This window comes from Pseudorca crassidens, chromosome 2, assembly GCF_039906515.1.
Source record: "Pseudorca crassidens isolate mPseCra1 chromosome 2, mPseCra1.hap1, whole genome shotgun sequence".
NCBI lineage: Eukaryota > Metazoa > Chordata > Mammalia > Artiodactyla > Delphinidae > Pseudorca > Pseudorca crassidens.
Genome location: NC_090297.1, coordinates 152,845,712 through 152,869,966, shown reverse-complemented (window position 1 = coordinate 152,869,966; position 24,255 = coordinate 152,845,712). Strand labels below are relative to the sequence as shown.

The 24,255-nt window shown below is 37.2% G+C and overlaps 1 pseudogene; it reads left to right on the top strand.

The window, feature by feature from the left end:
- The first annotated feature begins 20,505 nt into the window (after window positions 1-20,505).
- Window positions 20,506-24,255, top strand: part of LOC137219982 (UDP-N-acetylglucosamine--peptide N-acetylglucosaminyltransferase 110 kDa subunit pseudogene) — a 4,372-nt pseudogene continuing 622 nt past the window's right edge.

Here is a 24,255-nt window from a genome sequence, read left to right as displayed (position 1 = left end):
GATGGGGGACTGAATAACACTGTGTTTCCTTTGAGGTTCCAATAAATAATGGATCCTATGTCCTCTTGGGCACTTTTTGTTGATTTTGCTGTGTGTGCTAATAGCCAGATGCACATTCCAGGAAAACGACATATAAATGAATATAAGTAATCTAATATTTTTAGAATTTGCTTTGGCCATACTCCTGGTCTCATTCTACTTCTTGTAGCAGATGGCTTTAAAGAGCATTAGCTATGTATATTTTAAATATAATATAAATATACCAATATTAAATATTATATTGATGTATAAATATAATATATTAATATTTACCTTAATGTATAACAATTATGTATTATATTAATATATATTTTTGCCTGGCATATATTATATACAAAATATATGAGTAATGAAATGTATTTATATGGTTAATATGTTCATAATATTAATATGATATATCCTGTAATATTGATTATAAACAATTATATCATAATATATAAATATGTAATTATTATTATCTGATATAATACACTATAGTTAATATATTCTATATAACACAATATATAATGTATTAGTATAAGACAATTGTACTATATAATATACATATAATACATATATAAAACTATATATATTTTAATTATATATTACACATATGAGTATGTATAGCTATTTATAATTTTATTTACATAGGAATCTGTTCATCATAACAATTGATGTAAAAATATGCAATATTTTCAATCAAATGGGCCTTAACCTCACTACCTACACATAACTAGTTTTAAAATCTTGAACCCTGTCTAACTCATGCTTACATATCTCTCAACCTGCTTTTCTACACATGCACGTAGACACACATTTATACATGATATATATGTATACTACCAGTTTTCAGTTCAGTGTATATAAATATATAATATATATAATTATATTCCTGTGTATGTATACAAATATAAATCAAAGGTATGTGTATAGATATGTATTTCATATGTTTATATAAATATATCATACAAATAATGTATGTGTATATAAATACATGACTATATACATATATACACAGAAATATACTTATTTAAACAGAAGGGACCTAAATAAACATAGTTCTCTAAGAATAAAACTAGTTATGTCTCACTGTTTCAATAACAGTTTATAATTTTCTACTATATGTGCTTCTAATAATTGTTATGAACAATTCCCATTTGTTGAATGTTAAGTTGTTTTAATTTTTTGCCATTATTAATGAAGCTCTGAAGAATACGGTGGACAAGATTACTTGAAAAGGTCTCCTAAAAGGAAAGGGCTAGGTATGCTAGGTTAAATGTACACAACTTATTTTTAAGTGCATGGTTGATTTTTGAAGTTTGCAGTAGAAATTTCCAGGACCCGTGAAAGAAGGGTGGTACATGTGTGAGAGTTATAGCTATATTAAGAGTGGATTGAAGATCTTGATAGCTTAGAACAGAAGCTGGAAATCCTGTTTTTATGAAGCCAAATGGCAAATATTTTAGGCTTTGTAGACCAAAGAGGCGAAATTGAGGATATTATTTAGGTACTTAGGTAACCATTTAAAATGTTACCAGTTAAAATGTGAAAATTATTCATAGCTCATAGGCCATAAAAAATAGGCAGCTGTCTGGAGTTGGAATACAGGCCGTAGTTGAATGACACACCTGGTATAGAGACTTGCTTTTAAATGGCCATGACCACATGGGAGGCAGGAGGTAAGACTCCATCCCTACTAGATGGGAAGTTAGAAACCTATCTGTCCCTAGCTTCACCTTTAATGAAAGGGTGTGCCAGAAGAAAAAATATCTGCTGGCAAAGGGAGACTAAGACCAAATTCTCTTGGCCTCTGCTCTGGGTAGGAAACAGGTAGGAAATCTTGAGAATTCTAAACCCCAGATCTGTGTTCACAGTGTTTGGGTTGCAAATTTATGTGCGGTCTTGCAAACAGAAGCTAAGAAATTAACTTAAAATGCTCCCAAATCGGTGGTATTCCAAACACAAAACTAAACCCTTTCTGGAGAGGTAGACCTTCAAAACAGGCCTATAGCGTTCCCACAGATAAAGTTTAGCTAAACATGAGCTCATGATCTAAATTTACACAATAATGAAGAAATCAGCTACAAGTGGAGAGAATCAGCAAAAACAATCAATACCAGAATTAGATTCCCAAGGCCATCCATCAGATATTGGAATAATCAGGTGCCAGGCAGAAAATATACATAAAACTAGAACTGAAACAAGGAGCAAGGATGTTTTAAAAGACTGGGTAGGATCTTTAAAACATTTTTAAAGTACATGGCATTGATAAAGCTAAAAACTCGAAGGTCGTGTAATACAGCAGATTAATCATGGAGAAGAGTGAAATTATGCTGTTTTTAAAAATATGGCAGATCAGATTTTCTGCCTAATTATATAAGTAGATTTATCTTAAAAAATACATTATTTTAAAGACTTATTGACTGTAAAATAAGTTAAGGCTATTTCAAAGGGCTTCTCTGCAAAGATAAGTGAGAAGTAGCAAAACACAGAAAGTCGAGGGGAAAAAATGTCAATATATACATTGCTATAGGGTGAACTAAGCCTTAGGCCAGCAACTATGAGGAGGAGCTGACCCTTAGATACTTACAACTAAGCTGGAATCTTCAAAAAGGTTCAACTATTTATAAATAAAAAGATTTATTAAAATTAATAACCAAGTGTTTTAATTGACATCAGAAGAGCGAAACAATAAACGCTGCAGAACATAGAAAAAATAGATAATAAAGATATGAGCAGAACTTAATAAAACAGAAAAAAGTATAAAATTGAGGTGATTTAGTAAGTCAAAAGAATATTCTTTGAAAAGATTTAAAAAACATACTTTGATTAAGCAAAACAAAAACATAAGTAAATAATATACAGAAAGAATCAGGACCATGTTATAGCAGAGAGTACAAACAGAGAATATATGAAATGCCAGTAAATTTGAACATTTCTGTAAAGTGGACAATTTCCTAGCTCCTAAAGTTTACCAAAACTGACACAAGAGGAAATTTATAGCTGGAGTTCTTTCACCAGTAAAGGAATTAAGTCAATAGTTTACAGTCTTTCACCAAGAAAATACCAGACCCGGCCAGATCATTTGGGAGGTGAATTCTATCAAACTTCTATTAAACAGATAACATCAATATTAACAAAGAAAAACTTCTAGAGAGTAGTGAAGGAAGAATGCTCCTTTATTCATCTTATGAAGTCTATATAATCCTAATACTGAAAATAGATTAGGACTGTAAGGAAAAAGAAATTTACAGGTCAAATTTACTTGTAAATATAAAAGGAAAAATTTTAAACTATGATATTAGCTACCCAAGTTCACTAGAGTAAGAAAAAGCATGAGCAAGTTAGGTCATCCAATGAATGAAAAGGTAGTTTAATGTCAAGAATATATATCAATAGGGGCTTCCCTGGTGGCGCAGTGGTTGAGAGTCCGCCTGCCAATGCAGGGGACACGGGTTCGTGCCCCGGTCCGGGAGGATCCCACGTGCTGTGGAGCGGCTGGGCCCGTGAGCCATGGCCCCTGAGCCTGTGCGTCTGGAGCCTGTGCTCTGCAACGGGAGAGGCCACAATAGTGAGAGGCCCGCATACCGCAAAAAAAAAAAAAAAAAGAATATATATCAATAGATTGAAATCACCACACTTTGTTTCTTTCATCTGTCTCTTTAAAAAATTGATAAGTACTTATATTGATCTCTCTTGTACTAGGCACTGTGCTAAGTCACTTACATATTTACTCCTTTAAACCTTCTATCACCCCTGGGGGAAAGTTCTATTTTCCTTCCATTTCTTAGCTAAGACTCTAACCCCCAGGAAAGTAAAGCAACATTTGTAAGTTTTTGTGGATGGTCAGTGATGGGACCAGTACAGGAACATCCAAAGTCTATGCTTGGAAACAGTGCCCCGTGTTGACACTCACATTACAGATAAAAGGAAAGGAACCATGCCCTTACCATATAGATTAAATCTCACATTACACGTTAAAGGAAAGGAACCATGCACTTACATTATAGATTAATACCCACATAACAGGTTAAAGGAAAAAGAAACAAGTGCTTCTCTCAAAAGTTGTAAAGAAGGCATATCCATTTCTAAATATATTTCCCAACTTCTTTTGCTTGTTTTCTGACCTTTGTAGTGCATTTTGCCATGGGGAAAAATTTAATTCTTATATAATTAAATGTATCCTTTTTTCTTTGTATCTTAGAAAGGTATTCCTCATGAATAATTTATTTCAAGTCTCCCAGGTTTCTGATACTTCTACAGTTTCATTATTTTTTTAACTTTTAACTAGCTGCTGTATCTAGAATTTAGTAATGATAGCCATATTTTCCCACTTTCGTTGAATAATTTTTGCTACTGATCCAAAACGTGAATTTTATTTTAATCTCAATTCCCTTATGCTCTTGCATCTAATTTTAAGATGCTTCCTATTCCACTGGTTGTTTTGTCTATCTAAAACAAAATGCTACCTTAATTATAATGTAATTATATAATAAATGTAATTAGCAAACATAATACAATATATAATAAATAGCATAATATAAAATAACAAAATATAATTTACCATATAACAAGGTCCAAGGAGAGCAAAACTATACAATCACTTGAAATATTCCCCAAAAAATATTTTATAAAATTCAATATTCATTTGTAATTTAAAAGAAAGAGTAAAATAGGGATTGATGAATGCTTCCAAAATGAAAAGAAATTATATGTCTAAAAGAGAAAGAGGTAAATGATAAACTTCAGTAACACTGGCAATAAATGCAGGACAAGATGAAGATGCCTGATATGTTAAAGAAAAAGTATTATATAACATTGTTTTTGCAGCACTGATGAGTTCAGTGAAAAAATCTCATAGAAAAGAGTATCTCGTTCTTCTTAATGTATGTACACTTGTCCATTGCATGAACATAACAGCTTATTTAACCAATATGTTACTGATCTGCATCTGGATTTCTAGGTTTTCATGGAATTTTATTATGCACAATTGTTTCAAACACTAGGACTTCCTCTTATGTTTATATCTTTTGAAAGAAACAATATCTCCACAGATGATTTATCTGTGCTGGCTGCCTTTGGGTACTTCTCAGTTCTTCCCTTTACCTTCCTAGTCAATATGAAAATGGAAGGCAAGAAGGTCTCCTGTTTAGAGACTGTAAAGATAGATCTTGGTGATAAAGTCTTGGTGGTAAAGGCTAAAAGTGTTAACCCAGAACAAATGTTTTTCCAGCTGTAACTGTGTGTGATTCCCTTGGCTTGATTCCGTAGAGGATGTAAGACAAGACTGTAGAATCTGCTGTCAAAATGTTTCCAGTATGATGAGCTAAGTCAAGTATGGTGGCATATCTAATTCAAGACAAAATATAATGTCTCCTTTTCTCTCCTAGCAAAACTTGGTGGAGTGAATGTAGAAGTCACTGTATGCTTTTAATTAAAGGAACACAATAAATCTTGTATTGGAAGGTGATTATTCTGGTCTTTTGTGGAGATGAATTGGAAATTGTCTAGAAGAAGGAAAATTAGGTTAACCAAAGTTAAACTCATAAATAATTGAGCATTAATTAAATATCTGTGGTCTATGTTTCTCTTTGATCATAATTTCTCCGAATTTATAGACCTCTTTGATACCTGATTAATCGTTGTCAAAGATGCCGTTAACAATGATTATTACTGTGTATTAGGTTTTGACTGGGCCCTGAAGAAAATATCCTAAATTACCAGCTATGATTTCCTGAAAGAGAACAATCAGAACTCCTTGTCTTAAGTGGCTTGGAATGTGAAACTAGTTAGTCTCTTAGATATTGTTAGAGGACCCTACAGAGCCCATTGGTGAAAGTTTGGAAAACATTGGGCTTCTTAAAATTGATTCTTGTAGTGCTTTAGGAAAGATCACTGAACCAAAAGGATAACAGTGTTTCTGGTTCTGTTGTTAGCATTCTCCATGGAAACATTGCTGAAGCTTCTGGACTCAATTTCCTTCCCCATGTGTGAATGTCACTGAAAATATCCAACTCCATTCTATCCCCATATAACTTCAGAAACTAAGCAAAATGAAGACTCAAAATTCATTTTAAATAATGAAATGAATATATAACGTAGAATGGAACTGGGAAAATACCTGGTTTAAATTCTGGAAAGTACCAACTATGCAATTCTGGATAAGTTGCTTCATCTTGCTTAGTCTAATTTAATGCCCATCTCACAGGATGTTATGATGATTAATTTAATATCTTTGTATAATGTACAGTGTTATGTAATTTCTTCTTGTTTTTCTTGAGTAAATTCATATCCTTAAGCAACTCACTGTAAACAATAGTTACTTACTTGTTTAAATTACTCTTATCTTCTATTATCAGCTGAATTGTGTCCTGCTCAAGTTAATATGTGGAAGTCTTAACCCCCAATACCTCGTAATATGACTGTATTTGGAGATAAGGCCCTTAAATAGGTAATTGAGGTCAAATGAGGTCAAATGGGTGGGCTCTAATCCAATATGACTGGTGTCCTTATGAAAAGAAAATATTAGGACTTAGACATGCACAGAGAGAAGACCATGTGAAGACAAAAGGAAAACGTGGCATCTACAAACCAAGAAGAGATACTTGAGAAGAAATCAATCCTGCTGATACCTTATGTCAGATTTCTAGCCTCTAGACCTGTGAGTGAGTAAATTTCTGTTGTTTAACCTCCTCAGTCTCTGGTACTTTGTCATGGCAGCTCTAGGAAACTAATACAACTTTTTATGGCCTCCTTTTCTCAAGTTGAAAGTTCAATATTTGGCATCATAGCTAGGAAACAAAAATTTCATGTACATTCCTTGTTATAGTCTTTCTTCCCCATTCTCATTGCTAGTAATTTCCATATTTGGGTCTGTTTTCTGTATCTTGTTAACAGAGTGATACGCTCATTTCTAGTCTTACTGCTAATGTACAATAAATGTGCAGATACCGAATAGATTTTGGAGAAGTGCAACATATAGTTGGTACATGTGTGTATTCATATAATTTATAATTTTTCTCTATTTTATTCCTTTGGTATGAGCTAGTATTCTCTGCTTTTGTGACTAGTAGTCCTGAATACTAATCCCTAAATTTAATTCACCAAAAATTGTCAAAAATAATAATAATATGGGGAAAGAGAGCGTGATAGAGGGAGAAGAACAAACGATCAGGTAAGGGCAGTACTGTGAATTATTAGGGTCTTATTAATAAGATTATGTTAGTCTAGAGGAAATGACCGTAAATATCATTCAGTGAGCCCAGTTGGTCTTTACTGACTGCTAGACACATCCCTGAGTTCTGTTCTTAGTCTCCAACTGTATGATTACTACTGTCTGGAAGTATTATTTGAACAACTAAAGTCACTTAATGGAAAAGGAATATGTCTTTAGAGAATCAACAGTAATTTTTCTATCTGGTTAAAAAGCAATGTTGACTATCTGGAAACATCAGTCATATTTGTAAGCAGGAAAGCATTGGCTATTAAAAGTGGATGATGTAAAGGGATGAGCAGAAACTTTGGCGATAGGTATACCTGGATTTAATTCTCACTCCTACCGCTTGGCAGCTGGATAGCCTTAGGCAAGTTTCATACCTCCCTGAAATTCACTTAATTCAGTCTGTAAAATGGCATAATAACTTATTATAACATCCTTTTAGGAATTTTAAATCAGTTATTGAAATAAAAGTACACAATATATAGACAAGTATGGATTCCTCAATAGGTGTTTGACCTTTCATTTCTCCAGTATCCCACCCCCATCAAAAAAAGAAAAATACTTTTAAAAATTTACGAATGTTTCATTGTTCTAAAGTTAAAGCAATAAAAATAAAAATAATCATATGGCCTACAATCATACCATTAGAAGAACAAAAAAATAGGTGTTCATGAGAGTTCCAAATTAGAATACAAGTTTTCATTAGGCACCTGCTTATGTATGCTGTTCTGCTCTTTACAATAAATAATTAAATTTAAAAGACTTAATTCCTCACTTTTAAGACTTCATTAGTTTACAAATTACGTATAGACCTATGCTAAATTTTATACTGACCCATGCTAATGAATTCAGTACAGAAAACAAAAAACACTGCACTCAAGCAAACTATATATATATATATATTACTTAAATGCATTTATATCCTACCATGTCTCATAAAGCATTGTGGTAACTCACTGGAATACACACAATCAAATATAATGGCAAAAGCACTTAATATAAATAGGGCCAAGGAAACATAGACAGAAGATGAAGTAAAGATGAGGGAAATTTGAACAGGAGGAATGTAGTTAACCGAGGTGTATGTCTTGACCTTAAGATTCTCTGTGTGGGGACTTCCCTGGTGGCACAGTAGTTGGGAATCTGCCTGCCAGTGCAGGGGACATGGGTTCAAGCCCTGGTCCAGGAAGATACCACATACTGCGGAGAAACTAAGCTCGTGCGCCAAAATTACTGATCCTGTGCTCTAGTGCCCATGAGCCACAACTACTGAAGCCCGCGTGCCACACCTACTGAAGCCCCAGCGCCTAGATCCCGTGCTCTGAAAGAGAAGCCATAGCAATGAGGAGCCTGCACACCACAATGAAGAGTAGCCCCCGCTTGCCCCAACTAGAGAAAGCCCGTGTGCAGCAACAAAGACCCAACACAGACAAAAATAAATAAATTTATTTTTAAAAAAAAAGATTCTTTGTGGATAAAACAACATGTAAATAGTTGGTTACAAAGCCACATTATTTGAAGGTGCCAGACTGCACATTAACAGTCTGACACAAAGGGACAGCACAGGAAAACTATTCAAAGATAAAGATTTTTAAATCTTTGCAGTTTGAAACCTTTTAGAGCAAGTATAATGAGCTCGACACACATTTCAACACTCAACATGTTAATCACATGTTCAAAGTATGTCTCAAAGTCATTGGAAATAGTTGCTGTCTCTGTCCCTGATATCTAAAACTGATCTGTGATGTGTAAAACTCAGGAGGTATTGATATCCACTTTTTGGCATCTGAACAGGAAACAAAGTTGTTTTGCAGTGATAATAAAGAATGAAGTAAATGCAACAGTGAAATAAAAGACAAAGTACTGAGGGAATGTATTAACAAAACGAATCCAACTAAATTCTGGTGACCCGGGGCCTACGATTGTACACACTGCATGGAAATACCCCAACCTAAATACTGGCATAGGAGGAAGGGTACTGTGAAGCCCATCACAGTATAATCCTTTTAAATGTCCCTTTCAAGGTTGGCTCCACTCAACACTGAGTATAGGAAATCTTCCCATCAGGCAGAAACACTGGCTGCCCAGTGACTGACCAAGAAATTAACACACTAATGAATAAATGATGCTAATTTATTTATATCCCTGACAACAGGAAACAGCACACACTCTGTGTCAATGGTAAGTCCTCTTTCCCACTTTTCTAAATGGTACATTATGTTTTTCCCTTCATGTGTGGCAGGCATGATGGGAAATGGCTACCAATGGTTCTGTTATTGATTTCTACCTTCATTTCACTGTGGCTAAAGAGGATACTTTGTATGATTTCAGTTTCTTAAAAATGTATTGGTACTTGTATTGTGGTCTAACATATGGTCTATCCTGGAGAATGTTCCATGTGCGCTTGAGAAAAATGTGTATTCTGCTGTTGTTGAGTGGAGTGATCTATATATGGTTGTTAGGTTTAGTTGGTTAAATGTGTTATTCAGTCCCCCTTCCTCTCTACTGATCTTCTGTCTAGATGTGTTATCCATTATTGAAAGCAAAGTATTGATCTCCAACTATTATTTAATTTAATGTACTATTTTGTTTTTTTGCGGTACGCGGGCCTCTGACTGTTGTGGCCTCTCCCATTGTGGAGCACAGGCTCCGGACACGCAGGCTCAGCGGCCATGGCTCACGGGCCCAGCCGCTCCGCAGCATGTGGGATCTTCCTGGACCGGGGCACGAACCTGTGTCCCCTGCATCGGCAGGCGGACTCTCAACCACTGCGCCACTAGGGAAGCCCCAACTATTATCTTAGAACTATCTATTTCTTCCTTCAATTCTGTCAATGTTTGCTTCACATATTTGGGGGTTGTTTGGTACATATATGTTTATAGTTGTTATATCTTCTTGATAGATTGAACTTGTTATCAACATATAGTGGCCTCCTTTTCCTCTTGTGATAGTTTTTGATATAAAGTTTATTTTTTGTGATATTAATGTAGCCATCCCAGATCTATCTTCCTTCTTTCCTTCCTTCTTCCTTCCTTCCTTCCTTCCTTTCTTTTTCTCTCTTTCTTTTTTGTTACTATTTGCATGGGATATTATATTCTATGCTTTAACTTTCAATCAACTTGTGTCTTTTGAAATCAAGTGAGTTTTTTGCTGACAGCATATACTTGGATTATGGTTGTTTTTAAACTCCACTCTGCCAATGTTTATCTTTTTATTGGAGAGCTTAATCCACTTACTTTCTCAAAAATTACTGATGAGGAAGAACTTAATTCTGTCTGTTTCCTGCTTGTTTTCTGTATGTCTTATGAGTTTTTTTGCCCCTCATTTACTCCATTACTGAATTCTTCTGTGCTTAGCTGATTTTCTTGTAGTGAACTCTTGATTCCCTTTTCATTTCTTTTTGCATATAGTCTATTGATATTTTCTTTGTGGTTATCAAGAAGATTACATTTACCATTCTAAAGTTAAAACAATATAATTTGAAACCAACTTCAATAGCACAGAGAAACTCTGTCCCTCTACAGTTCCATTCCTCCTCTTTACATTATTGTTGTCACAAATTACACCTTTATACTTTGTGAGCCCAATAACATGGATTTATGATTATTTTATGCATTTGTTTTTTCAGTCATGTAAGAAATAAAAAGTAGAGTTACAAGCCAATAACACAATACTGGCTTTAGTATTTGTCCATGTATTTATCTTTACTGGAGATTTCTATTTCTTTATACAGCTTCGAGTTGCTGCCTAGTGTCCTTTCATTTCAACCTGAAGGTTCAATTTAGCATTTCTCAAAGGGCAGTGGTAGGAAGTTGTAAAACAAGCGCCCTCAGCCTTTGTTCATCTAGGAATGTGTTAATTTCTCCCTAAGTTTTGAAACCAGTTTGGCCAAATATAGAATTCTTGGTGGACAAATTTTTTCTTTCAGCACTTTAAATATGTCTGGCCTCTTGCTTCTGTGGTTTCAGATAGGAAATTAGCTATTAATCTTTTTGAGCATCCCTGCTTTGTAACAAATTTCTTTTTTCTTTCTCCTTTGGGAGAAAAGATTCTTTCTCTGTCTTTTGGCTTCTGAGAGTTTGATTATACTGTTTCTTGTTGTGGGGTTCTTTGAGTTTCTCTTAGTCCTGAAATCAGCCAAAGATTTACAGCAACCAAACACATACTGAACCAGGGAAGAGGCAATTTGAAAATGGCAGGAAAGATTTGTGGCACTTTTACTTGCCCTTGCCCCATCCACTGTTAGTGTAGTGATGGTCTTAAAGTGGTGGAGTCTTAATGCAGTGATAGTCTTAAAATAGCGGCAGACCATTCCTAGTATGGGACCCTCAATCCTGCTTCAGGAGGGAGCAGAAGAGACTATACTCTCAGATTATTATGTGTATCTGTTCTAACCTGTCTGGGAGCTACGTGAAGGCCTGACACAAGATGCTTATCTCTGTCTTAGCTAACTTGGAACACAGTCTGGAAAAGCAGCGGTCATTGCTCAAAAAAAGTGCAAGGTGAACTAACAAAGCATAGATGGCTGGGGCAGAAGACTGTGCACTGAAATACAATAGACCACCTAAGATTGCAGGAGCAAAAGTTGGGGGAGATTCTTTGGGAAATTAGAACATACAAAAAGTACACGTGTCCAGAGAAATTAAGAAAGCCACATGCATACTCAAGATAAGATGTATGTTCCGAAAACACCAGAAGAGTCTCTAAGCTTTTACCATGGGCTGAGCTCTGAACTTAGTGCAGGTCATCTAAATGTTGGAATGATCCAGTAATCTGCACAATGGGGAGAGGTGTGTGGTTTTGAGTGTGCATGTGGATGTGCTTGTGTATATTTTTGTTTGTTTTAGGTGCAGGAATTCAAGGAAATTCAAGGAAATCTCTGTCAAAACATAAGCTAAACATTAGCTAAAGAAACAGAGACTTCAGTGTCTGTTCCTATAAGGAATGTAGGACTATAATATAGTTCCTATAAGGACTATAAGGAATACAGTCATTGCAAAAATAGTTTGGAAATGTCCCTAAACAAACAGACTACTACAGCCTTCAACAATCAAAAGCTCAGAAAACCCTGGGAAAGTGGGAGAATCTGATTTCCATAGACACCGCATTATAATATTTGAAAGCCAAATTTTCAACAAAAAAACCCACAAGGTATACAAAACATGGAAAAGTATGGTCCATTTAAGAAAACAAATTAATTGATGAAACCATCCCTAAGGAAGCCCAGACTTTTCTCCATTGCATATTCTTGCCTCCTTTGTCATAGATTCATTGACCATAAGTGCATGGGTTTCTTTCTGGGCTCTCTATTCTGTTCCAGTGGTCGATGTTTTTGTGCCAGTACCATACTGTTTTGATTACTGTATGTTTGTAGCACAGTCTGAAGCCAGGGAGCATGATTCCTCCAGTTGTGTTCTTCTTTCTCAAGACTGTTTTAGCTATTCAGGATCTTTTGTGTTTCCATACAAAGTTTAAAATTATTTGTTCTAGGTCTGTGGAAAATGCCATTAATAATTTGATACAGACTGCATTGAATCCCTAGATTTCCTTGGGTATGATGGTCATTTTATCAATATTAATTCTTCCAATCCGTGACCATGGTATATCTTTCCAGCTATTTGTGTCATCTTTAATTTCTTTTATCAGTGTCGTATAGTTTCCTGGGTACAGGTCTTTTACCTCCTTAGGCAGGTTTATTCTTATGTATTTTATTCTTTTTTATACCATTGTAAATGGGATTGTTTCCTTAATTTCTCTTTCTGATAGTTCACTGTTAGTGTATAGAAATACAATTGATATCTATATATAAATTTTGTATCCTGAAATTTTACCAAGTTCATTTTTGAGCTCTAATACTTTTTTGATGGTGTCTTTAGGATTTTCTATGTATCATGCCATCTGCAAACAGTGACAGTTTTACTTTTTCCTTTCCATTTTGAAGTACTTTTATTTATTTATTTTTTCTTGTCTGATTGCTGTGGCTAGGACTTCCAAAACTATGTTCAATAAAAGTGGTGAGAGTGGGCATCCTTGTTGTGTTCCTGATCTTAGGGGAAATGCTTTCAGCTTTTCACCATTGAGTATGTTAGCTATGGGCTTGTCATATATGGCCTTTATTATGTTGAGGTATGTTCCCTCTATGCCCACTTTCTGGAGAGTTTTTACCATGAATGGATATTGAATTTTTTTCAAAAGCCTTTTCTGCATCTATTGAGATGATCATATGGTTTTTAGTCTTCAATTTGTTACTGTGATGTTAAGAGACCTAAGACAGCTACAGAGGCTAAGTGACCTTTCCTTCCCTGAATGGATAGGTATCCTTGTTCTGCCTTCTAATTGAGTTAGTATCTGAGTAAAGAACTGCCAGGTGTCATTTAGTTCACAGTACACTGCTGTGGCAATATAGAAACAAATTTGCCTAAGTCATTTGGCTTTTCTAAATTATAGTAAATGAATATACTGAATGCATACTTCAACTTAAGGAAATGTTCTTAAAAATATATTAATGTAGGGCTTCACTGGTGGTGCAGTGGTTGAGGGTCCGCCTGCTGATGCAGGGGACACGGGTTCGTGCCCCGGTGTGGGAAGATCCCACATGCCATGGAGCAGCTGGGCCTGTGAGCCATGGCCGCTGGGCCTGTGCGTCCAGAGCCTGTGCTCCGCAATGGCAGAGGCTACAACAGTGAGAGGCCCGCGAAGTGGAAAAAAAAAAAAAATATATATATATATATATATGTAGGCACTCCAGCAGAGAATTGAAAACAAAACAAAAAATTCAGGTAAAGGGTTGAAATAAAAGTACACTCAGTTGAATCCAGTTTCCTCTTGTAAATCTCTCTTTTTAATTTGAGTGGACAGTCAATTGAGAATATCTGACTTGAGGCTAAGGAAATCTAAGCCTTCTTGGCCACACTGTATTCTCTTATGTCATTTAATAAAGACACCAGTTGGGCTGCTGAAAAATAGTGGGAAAAATCAATCCCTCACATCCAAATGGCAGCTCTTGAAAATATGTGGGTTGTTGTAGTTATTTTGCTCTTCTGGCCTCAGAAGTTCTAATCTTAACCTTAGCCCCTCATGAAGAGAGACTTTTTAAACCAATTCCCACATTACTCATTATGTGATTGTTGAAAAAGAGAAACCCAGCTCTTTTCCTGTGTTTTCAACCAGTTATCTTCTTCTTTTTTTAACATCTTTATTGGGGTACAATTGCTTTACAATAGTGTGTTAGTTTCTGCTTTATAACAAAGTGAATCAGTTACACATACACATGGAAGGTTCTTATTGTTTGAAAATTTGGTGCCAGTATCTGCAAAGAAAGAAAAAAGTAAAGAAGGAAAGATGTGCTTATCAAACATCCCAATAGTGAAGGTGTGTGAAAGCAACTTTTGAAAAAGTTAATCTGTCAGAGTTTAGCCATATTATTACATTTTATTTTATTCATTGAAAATAAATAATTATCAATGAATCCTTTCTAGCTTTTCTAGTTTCCCAAAGTTCCCTGTATTCACATTCTAAGAGGAAAAATGGTATTTTAAGTCACTGCTCTCCACCTTATAGTATTTATAATCACTCCTCGTGACCTCTTCCTTCCAAGAAACGTGATCCTGAGAAGTGTCCTTTGTCTGTCTTTGTGGAATAAGTGATGGGGATGCATCCTGAAGACCTGTGAGATGTTTAAATTGTGGCATAATGAAACTAGGATGGAGAGATCTGGAAAGATTTGGAAAGATGGTTGGTAGAGTGTGGCCAGATGGAGGAGAAGAGAGACATACAGAGAGAGGGAGAGGAAATTTTCAGAGGGAGAAAATGAAACAAATAATTAAATAAGTTTTGTTGTGTGGTGTGGGATGCAAGCCTTTCTCTCCCCCTTTCCTTCACAATGTCTTTGTTAAAGACTGTGTTTTTCATTAGTTTTACTAAGATAGGATTTGCCGTTTTGTTTGGATACTGAGAATGGACCCATGGAAACAGTTACATTTGGGTTATCTCTGACTATCTTTAATGAAGAACATAAATATTGGCCACACTATCTATGCACATGCTATCACCATGCCTTTTTTGTTCTCTGTTCATATATCTAAGTCCTCTTCTTTCTTTAAGGTCAATCTCAAATCTCATCTGAAATGTACATTTATTGATAGATTCAACCCATAATGAACTGTCCCTTCTTTGTCCTCCTTAGGCTCTGATTATTTATAAAAAGTCATTTTTGAACTTAGAAACTGTCCAATATGATATATTAGTTATTTCATCGGCATATGTTATATCCTCAACACAATTATACACTTTTGTGGGGCTGGGATCATACATTCTGTAATTTTTCTCAGTACTTACACTTTGATAAAAAGCACATTCATTCATCTAAACATCATTTATTGGGTGTTAATTAAATATCTCAACTCAGTAAATATTGTTTGAATGAATGCATGCATGAATGAGGGAGTATGCAATAGGTAGCCTAATGTACCGCCCAATGTGAGAAAACCAAAAACATAAACACAAAAGCAAGCCAAAAAGTGGACCAGGACTTTCTGTAAAATATCCTGCTTTTTGTTGGACGGTGCCATGAAAATCAAGATGCTCCTGAAAGGTCTTAATAGCTGACCAAGAATAGTAAACAACTGAAATTCTCTCAGGCTTCTTCAACCCTATCACTGGACACATTTATACCTCTCAGGAATGGTATTAAAAGAAGAGATTAATAAAGCTTTTATAGATGAGTTGATAAATCTCTAAAGATTTAAGTCTTCATTGCCTCCTAGGTTTTCTCTATTTTGGGTTTCCAAAAGATTTCAATAAACCACAGGATAATTAAAAATTAGACATTATCTTTCTTACCTTCACGTTTTTTGATGGTAAACACCTTTTTATTGTCTCCATAGTGCTGCCCAGTTTCCACCAGTACAGTACTTAAGTGAATTTTGCTCTGGATGGTGGGATATATAAGATGCAAATGAATTGTTTGTATATGTTTTAGAATTCTTCAAAAAGGCCTGGCCATGGAAATGCATTGAATATTACTTAAATAACTAAAGTAACTTCCTCAGAATCATTATTCTATTCTGGTTAGGATACTATCTGCTCTGGTTTGTTAAAATTTCCCTTTAGAGTGGTTTTAATTTTGTTTCTGATAGGGTCCTAGGATTTATTGCCACACCCATCCTGCATCTGTTTTTCTTTGAAATACTCTCCTTGCAGTTTCTGATTCATACAGGGCTTTACAGGTTAGTGACAACCTGGCCATCACAACTCTGGGAAGGACAGGCCTACTTTTCAGAGGTGTTGATGTTTTCTGTACCTGAAGGTTTTCAAGAGATATCAATCTTTCTCACCACCTCCCTTGGCCCTCTTAATGGACTAAGCAGTTCCTCATGAAATTTCTGTAGGATATCTGTACCAACTTCTCAATATTGTTCCATCCTGAGTCTAAATTCCTGGCCTCAAGGTAATGTTAGATTTCTAGCTCCAGCCCCTATTTACATAAGGCCTATACTAAGGAACGGAACCCATAGACATCAGTGCGCTCTTCTTTCTCTGGATTTAATTTCCCTGTTACTTTCTGAAACATGCAGGTGTTCCTTTCTTTCTTTTAATCTCAGCTATGTGCTTTTAACTTTTTCAAAATTGACCCAGAATTTACATGTGTCTCCAGTAAGAGTACATTAAATTGAGCTTAGTCTGCTATTCTACTGGCCTATTTGAGATCCAGATAATTGGCTACTTAACTGGATTCAATTACCTGTATATTTCAGGCATCTAAAACTCACCATGTTCCAAATTTCCCTCCTTATTGTTAGTAATTTTCTTGGGAACCTGGATGACATTAAATGGAATAAAATTAGTGAGTGGCCGAGGAATGCCTGAAAGTTTGTTTGTCAGAGTGGCCAGGGAAAGTTAAAGAAGGAAGAAAAGCAAATGAAAAACAGAATCCCATTATTATGGCTGAGTTTACTCCCAGGATTCCATGCAGAGCTCTCTGTAGAGCTGGGTTGGGTTATAACTTATGCCAGAGCTCTACGTGGGGCTGACACCATCTCATGCCAAGCTCTCAGTTCTAGGCTAATGTCATCTCTGGTCCACTCTATGCAGTGGAAACTTTGGAGGAATGGCCAATGTGTTCCGCGGTGTAGGAAGAGGGAAATTGTGAACGTGACTTTCTAAATTGTGGAGGAACTAACCACTGTAAATGTGCCTTGAACTATGTTGTTTAATTTGACCAGTCAGATCAATGACTTTCCCCTTGAATGAAATGCTGCTACGTATATAAGCAGAAAAACAAAACTGGTATAAGGAATAGATAGCTAGTGGGAAGCAGCTGCATAACACAGGGAGATCAGCTCGGTGCTTTGTGACCACCTAGAGGGGTGGGATAGGGAGGGTGGGAGGGAGGGAGATGCAAGAGGGAAGAGATATGGGGACATATGTATAACTGATTTACTTTGTTATAAAGCAGAAATTAACACACCATTGTAAAGCAATTATACTCCAATAAACATGTTAAAAAAAAAACTGGTATAAGGAGATGGAGAGACTGGGAGTTCTATCTTCCCACCAATTAACTTTTCCTCTGACCATGACCTTACCTTTGAGTCTCCTAGACCTTGGGGATGATCGCAACCCCTTGGGTTGGGTGGTGGCAACCCCATCTTCACTAGAACCTCTATAGTTAACTTTGATTTTTCCCACTCTGTCTATCCATTCCATGTATGCAGTCAGACATTTGATCTTGTACTTTTACTGACAAAATATGCTTGAATATAACCATTTCTTTTCACTCTCATTGCTACTGCTATTGTCACTGCCTTAACTAGGGCTTTATCTTTAAGTTCTTTACATAAATATATAAATAAAGTATACAAATAAAATATAATATTAATTCTGATGATTTTAAAGTCTTTTCTTAATAAAGACTTTTCCTGATAAAGAAACACAATATCTTATATAAATATTTTTGTATTATCTGTTCTTTTCTTAGAATTTTAGTCATATGATTCTATCTCTTGGTTTGTCTAGAACTTTTTGATTGAATACTGGCTATTTTATTTGGCTTTTTTTGTTTTTCTCAGTGGAAATGTTGTTTTGCTTCAAAATATTTTATTCTACCTGGAAGTAGCAAATCTTCAAATTACAATATTTTAAATGCATTCAAATATCAATACTATGGGTGTCACAAAATCTAGAAAAATGACATTTAAAAATTTACTGCCAGATGTGTCTCTATAAAACTTTTCCCCCACTCTTTTAGCTATATATTCTTTAACTGCCTCCTCATATGACAGTTGATGTATTTTAGAAATAAAATTTTAAGAAATAAACTTTGTAGTTTATAGACATAGATTTCTATTAATATAGTTGATTAGAATTTGCTTTTAGTTATTAATAGTTTAGAAAAGTTTATTTCAGCTTCACAATTTATTATTGATAACGCCATATTAATTTTCATTGTTAACTTTGAGAAAACCTCTGTGGATTACTTCCTCATGAATATTTAGTATTATAAATGCATTACTGATTTCAGTACTACTATAGGTTTGTGCATTACAGGAATTCTGATAAAATACTCATTCACACCATTCCATTACACACATTGTTGATGGAGTATATTCTTTTATTTATTTGTTTATTTATTTATTTATTTATTTATTTTTGGCTGTGTTGGGTCTTCGTTGCTGTGCGCAGCCTTTCTCTAGTTGCAGCGAGTGGGGGCTACTCTTTGTTGCAGTGCGCAGGCTTCTCATTGTGGTGGCTTTTCTGTTGCAGAGCACGGGTTCTAGGCACGCAGGCTTCAGTAGTTGTGGCTCGCAGGCTCCGTAGTTGTGGCGCACGGGCTTTGTTGCTCCGCTGCAAGTGGGATCTTCCTGGACCAGGGCTCGAACCCGTGTTCTCTGCATTGGCAGGCGGCTTCTTAACCACTGCTCCATCAGGGAAGCCGCTGGAGTATATTCTTGACAGAAGAAAATTTCCGTTTTGACTAAGCATTGATGAGAACTGAATCTTTTTTTTTTTTTGTGGTACGCGGGCCTGTCACTGCTGTGGCCTCTCCCGTTGCGGAGCACAGGCTCCGGACGCGCAGGCTCAGCGGCCATGGCTCACGGGCCCAGCCGCTCCGCGGCATGTGGGATCTTCCCGGACCGGGGCATGAACCCGTGTCCCCTGCATCGGCAGGCAGACTCTCAACCACTGTGCCACCAGGGAATCCCGAGAACCGAATCTTTGACTTATCGTTCACATGCCTGTTGATTGAAATCATTTTCCACAGTATAATAGCTTCTGGTTTTATACATTTCAGTTCTTTTTTCTTCTTCAAACACACATGCTTTAAGAGCTGTGAAGTGCAAGACATGGCTATATTGTAAGGTGGTTTTTGTCCTTACGCTTCTGTGTCTTGTGCTAGTTAAGTCAGTAGAGTAGTCAGTAAGAGTACTGGAAGTTATTCCTGTAATGGGATAGTGTATAGTCAATTACATATGGTGATGTCTGAAAATCACATAATAGCCTCACTTGAAACATCTCCTTAGCCAGATTTCACAAAAAGCCTGTGGCCATTCCAATATGATCCAACATAGTGGAATATAATAGAAGGAGAATTGGCAAAGAAAGAGACACTGGTCTTACCTGATGGAAGTTAAAATATCTCACTTTTGACAATTTTGCAAAAACCTATAATTACATGAACTAATTTCTAGGGTTCTTCGTAGGACCTTAAAAGGAGTTGTGGAACAACAATAGAAGCCACTGTGATGAGAAGCCCGTGCACCACAACAAAGAGTAGCCCCCGCTCGCCGCAACTAGAGAAAACCCGCACGCAGCATTGAAGACCCAACGCAGACAAAATAAAAATAAATAAATAAATAAAAATTATTTTTAAAAAAGTAATACTCAGGTTTGAGGCATGAGAAATATGATGAGGAGAAATTAGCTAATGTTTTCAGAACTTTTAAAATATCAAACTCAGTCTCTAAGATTTTAGCATTATATACAATATCGGTTACTTATTAGTGGTTTGGGAAGGCCAATTTAAAATTTTCTGATCTTACCGTATTGAAATTCATGGCCCTAATGTTTTCCACATTGACTATGTGAATAATGAAGAAAACTCAATCATGTATTTCATTTCCAACTGGACAGAAAACAAAATTTTAAAAAGTGTTTGGACTACTGACTTTTGATTTCTTCTAAGGCAAATGTATAGGTAATTTTTATTCCCTTATTAGGAGAAAAATGGTGGAAGAGGGCAGGGTTAAGAATTAAGATTTCAAGAGCGTGAGAGGTAGATGGCCAACCAGAGTTCCTAAGGTTTGGTGCCTGTAACTGTCGCCGCCGCTTAAGCCTGCCAAAGCAGTGGTACGGCTGCTGCGCTTGTGTTTGCTACCTCTAGAAACATTCTTGCCAGTAGTGGCGGCAGCGGGACTCAATTACCCCCTTTTCTCACTCTCTCCAGAAGCTCCAGATGGCGTCTTCTGTGGGCAACGTGGCCGACAGCACAGAACCAACGAGACGTATGCTTTCCTTCCGAGGGTTAGCTGAGTTGGCACATCAGGAATATCAGGCAGGAGATTTTGAGGCAGCTGAGAGACACTGCATGCAGCTGTGGAGACAAGAGCCAGACAATACTGGAGTACTTTTATTACTTTCATCTATACATTTCCAGTGTCGAAGGCTGGACAGATCTGCCCACTTTAGTACTCTGGCAATTAAACAGAACCCTCTTCTGGCAGAAGCCTATTCGAATTTGGGGAATGTGTACAAGGAAAGAGGGCAGTTGCAGGAAGCAGTTGAGCATTACCGGCATGCATTGCGTCTCAAACCAGACTTCACTGATGGTTATATTAACCTGGCAGCCGCTTTGGTAGCAGCAGGCGACAAGGAAGGGGCAGTACAAGCTTACGTCTCTGCCCTTCAGTACAATCCTGATTTGTACAGTGTTTGCAGTGACCTAGGGGACCTGCTCAAAGCCCTGGGTCGGTTGGAAGAAGCCAAAGCATGTTATGTGAAAGCAATTGAGACGCAACCGAACTTTGCAGTAGCTTGGAGTAATCTTGGCTGTGTTTTCAATGCACAAGGGGAGATTTGGCTTGCAATTCATCACTTTGAAAAGGCTGTCAACCTTGACCCCAATTTTCTGGATGCTTATATCAATTTAGGAAATGTCTTGAAAGAGGCACGGATTTTTGACAGAGCTATGGCAGCTTACCTTCGTGCCATAAGCTTGAGTCCAAATCATGCAGTGGTGCATGGCAACCTGGCTTGTGTATACTATGAGCAAGGCCTGATAGATCTGGCAATAGACACCTACAGGCGAGCTATTGAATTGCAACCACATTTCCCTGATGCTTACTGCAACCTAGCCAATGCTCTCAAAGAGAAGGGCAGTGTTGCCGAAGCAGAAGACTGTTATAATACAGCTCTGTGGCTGTGTCCCACCCATGCAGACTCTCTGAATAACCTAGCCAATATCAACCGAGAACAGGGAAACATTGAAGAGGCAGTTTGCTTGTATCGTAAAGCATTAGAAGTCTTCCCAGAGTTTGCTGCTGCCCATTCAAATTTAGCAAGTGTATTGCAGAAGCAGGGAAAACTGCAGGAAGCTCTGATGCATTATAAGGAGGCTATTCGAATCAGTCCTACCTTTGCTGATGCCTACTGTAATATGGGAAACACTCTAAAGGAGATGCAGGACGTTCAGGGAGCCTTGCAGTGTTATACTCGTGCCATTCAGATTAACCCTGCATTTGCGGATGCCCACAGCAGTCTGGCTTCCATTCACAAGGATTCAGGGAATATTCCAGAAGCAATTGCTTCTTATCGCACTGCTCTGAAGCTTAAACCTGATTTTCCTGACGCTTATTGTAATTTGGCTCATTGCCTGCAGATCGTCTGTGATTGGACAGACTATGATGAGCGAATGAAGAAGTTGGTCAGCATTGTGGCTGACCAGCTGGAGAAGAATAGGTTGCCTTCTGTGCAGCCTCATCATAGTATGCTATATCCTCTTTCTCATGGCTTCAGGAAGGCTATTGCTGAGCGGCATGGGAACCTCTGCTTGGATAAGATAAATGTCCTTCATAAACCACCGTATGAACATCCAAAAGACTTGAAGCTCAGTGATGGTCGACTGCGTGTAGGATACGTGAGTTCTGACTTTGGGAATCATCCTACTTCTCATCTTATGCAGTCTATTCCAGGCATGCACAATCCTGATAAATTTGAGGTATTCTGTTATGCCCTGAGCCCAGATGATGGCACAAACTTCCGAGCGAAGGTGATGGCAGAAGCCCATCATTTCATTGATCTTTCTCAGATTCCATGCAATGGGAAAGCAGCTGATCGCATCCATCAAGATGGTATACACATCCTTGTAAATATGAATGGTTATACCAAGTGTGCTCGAAATGAACTCTTTGCTCTCAGGCCAGCTCCTATTCAGGCAATGTGGCTGGGCTACCCTGGGACCAGTGGCGTGCTTTTCATGGATTATATCATCACTGATCAGGAAACTTCACCTGCTGAAGTTGCTGAGCAGTATTCTGAGAAACTGGCTTATATGCCCCATACTTTCTTTATTGGTGATCATGCTAATATGTTCCCTCACCTGAAGAAGAAAGCAGTCATCGATTTTAAGTCCAATGGGCACATTTATGACAATCGGATTGTGCTGAATGGCATCGACCTCAAAGCATTTCTTGATAGTCTGCCAGATGTGAAAATTGTCAAGATGAAGTATCCTGATGGAGGGCACAACGCAGACAGCAGTAATACAGCTCTTAATATGCCTGTCATTCCAATGAATACTATTGCAGAAGCAGTTATTGAAATGATTAACAGAGGACAAATTCAGATAACAATTAATGGATTCAGTATTAGCAATGGGCTGGCAACTACTCTGATCAACAATAAGGCTGCCACTGGAGAAGAGGTTCCCCGTACCATTACTGTAACCACACGTTCTCAGTACGGGTTACCGGAAGATGCCATTGTGTACTGTAACTTCAATCAGTTATATAAAATTGATCCATCTACTTTGCAGATGTGGGCAAATATTCTGAAGCGTGTTCCCAATAGTGTACTGTGGCTGTTGCGTTTTCCAGCAGTAGGAGAACCTAATATCCAACAGTATGCACAAAATATGGGCCTTCCCCTGAACCGTATCATTTTTTCACCTGTTGCTCCTAAAGAGGAACATGTTCGGAGAGGCCAGCTGGCTGATGTCTGCTTGGACACTCCACTCTGTAATGGACACACCACAGGGATGGATGTCCTTTGGTCAGGGACACCCATGGTGACTATGCCAGGAGAGACTCTTGCTTCCCGAGTTGCAGCTTCCCAGCTCACTTGTTTAGGCTGTCTTGAGCTTATTGCTAAAAATAGACAAGAATATGAAGACATAGCTGTGAAACTAGGAACTGATCTAGAATACCTGAAGAAAATTCGTGGCAAAGTCTGGAAGCAGAGAACATCTAGCCCTCTATTCAACACCAAACAATACACAATGGAACTAGAGCAGCTCTATCTACAGATGTGGGAGCATTATGCAGCTGGCAACAAACCTGATCACATGATTAAGCCTGTTGAAGTCACTGAGTCGGCCTAAATAATGACTGTGTGCACAGGAGAATTACCCCTGTACCTGAGCCTCAACCTTCTGGGGGAAAGGGAACTACTTTTTCCTTATCTGTACAATACCATGTTGCAGATGGGTGACAGACAATGATAAGAAATAGCACAGCCAGACTTGCTTCCTGCATGATCATGATAGGGAGAGACACAAGAGATGGGAAACTGCTGTTCCACAAGGAGTCTCCATAGAATTTTGCAGCAGCCAGGTGTCTGGAAGGTCTGGAAGGTAAGTCTGGAAGGTCTGATCTCCCTTGGTCTTCCATGGGACGGATGGTTAGTGTGGACGGGAGATAGAGATTGCCCAGCCGTTTTGTGATTATCATGAATTGATTGAGTCTTCTGAATTAAATTTTTTCTTTATATTTTGGGTATTGGAGCTTTTAAAAATGTTTGGTTTC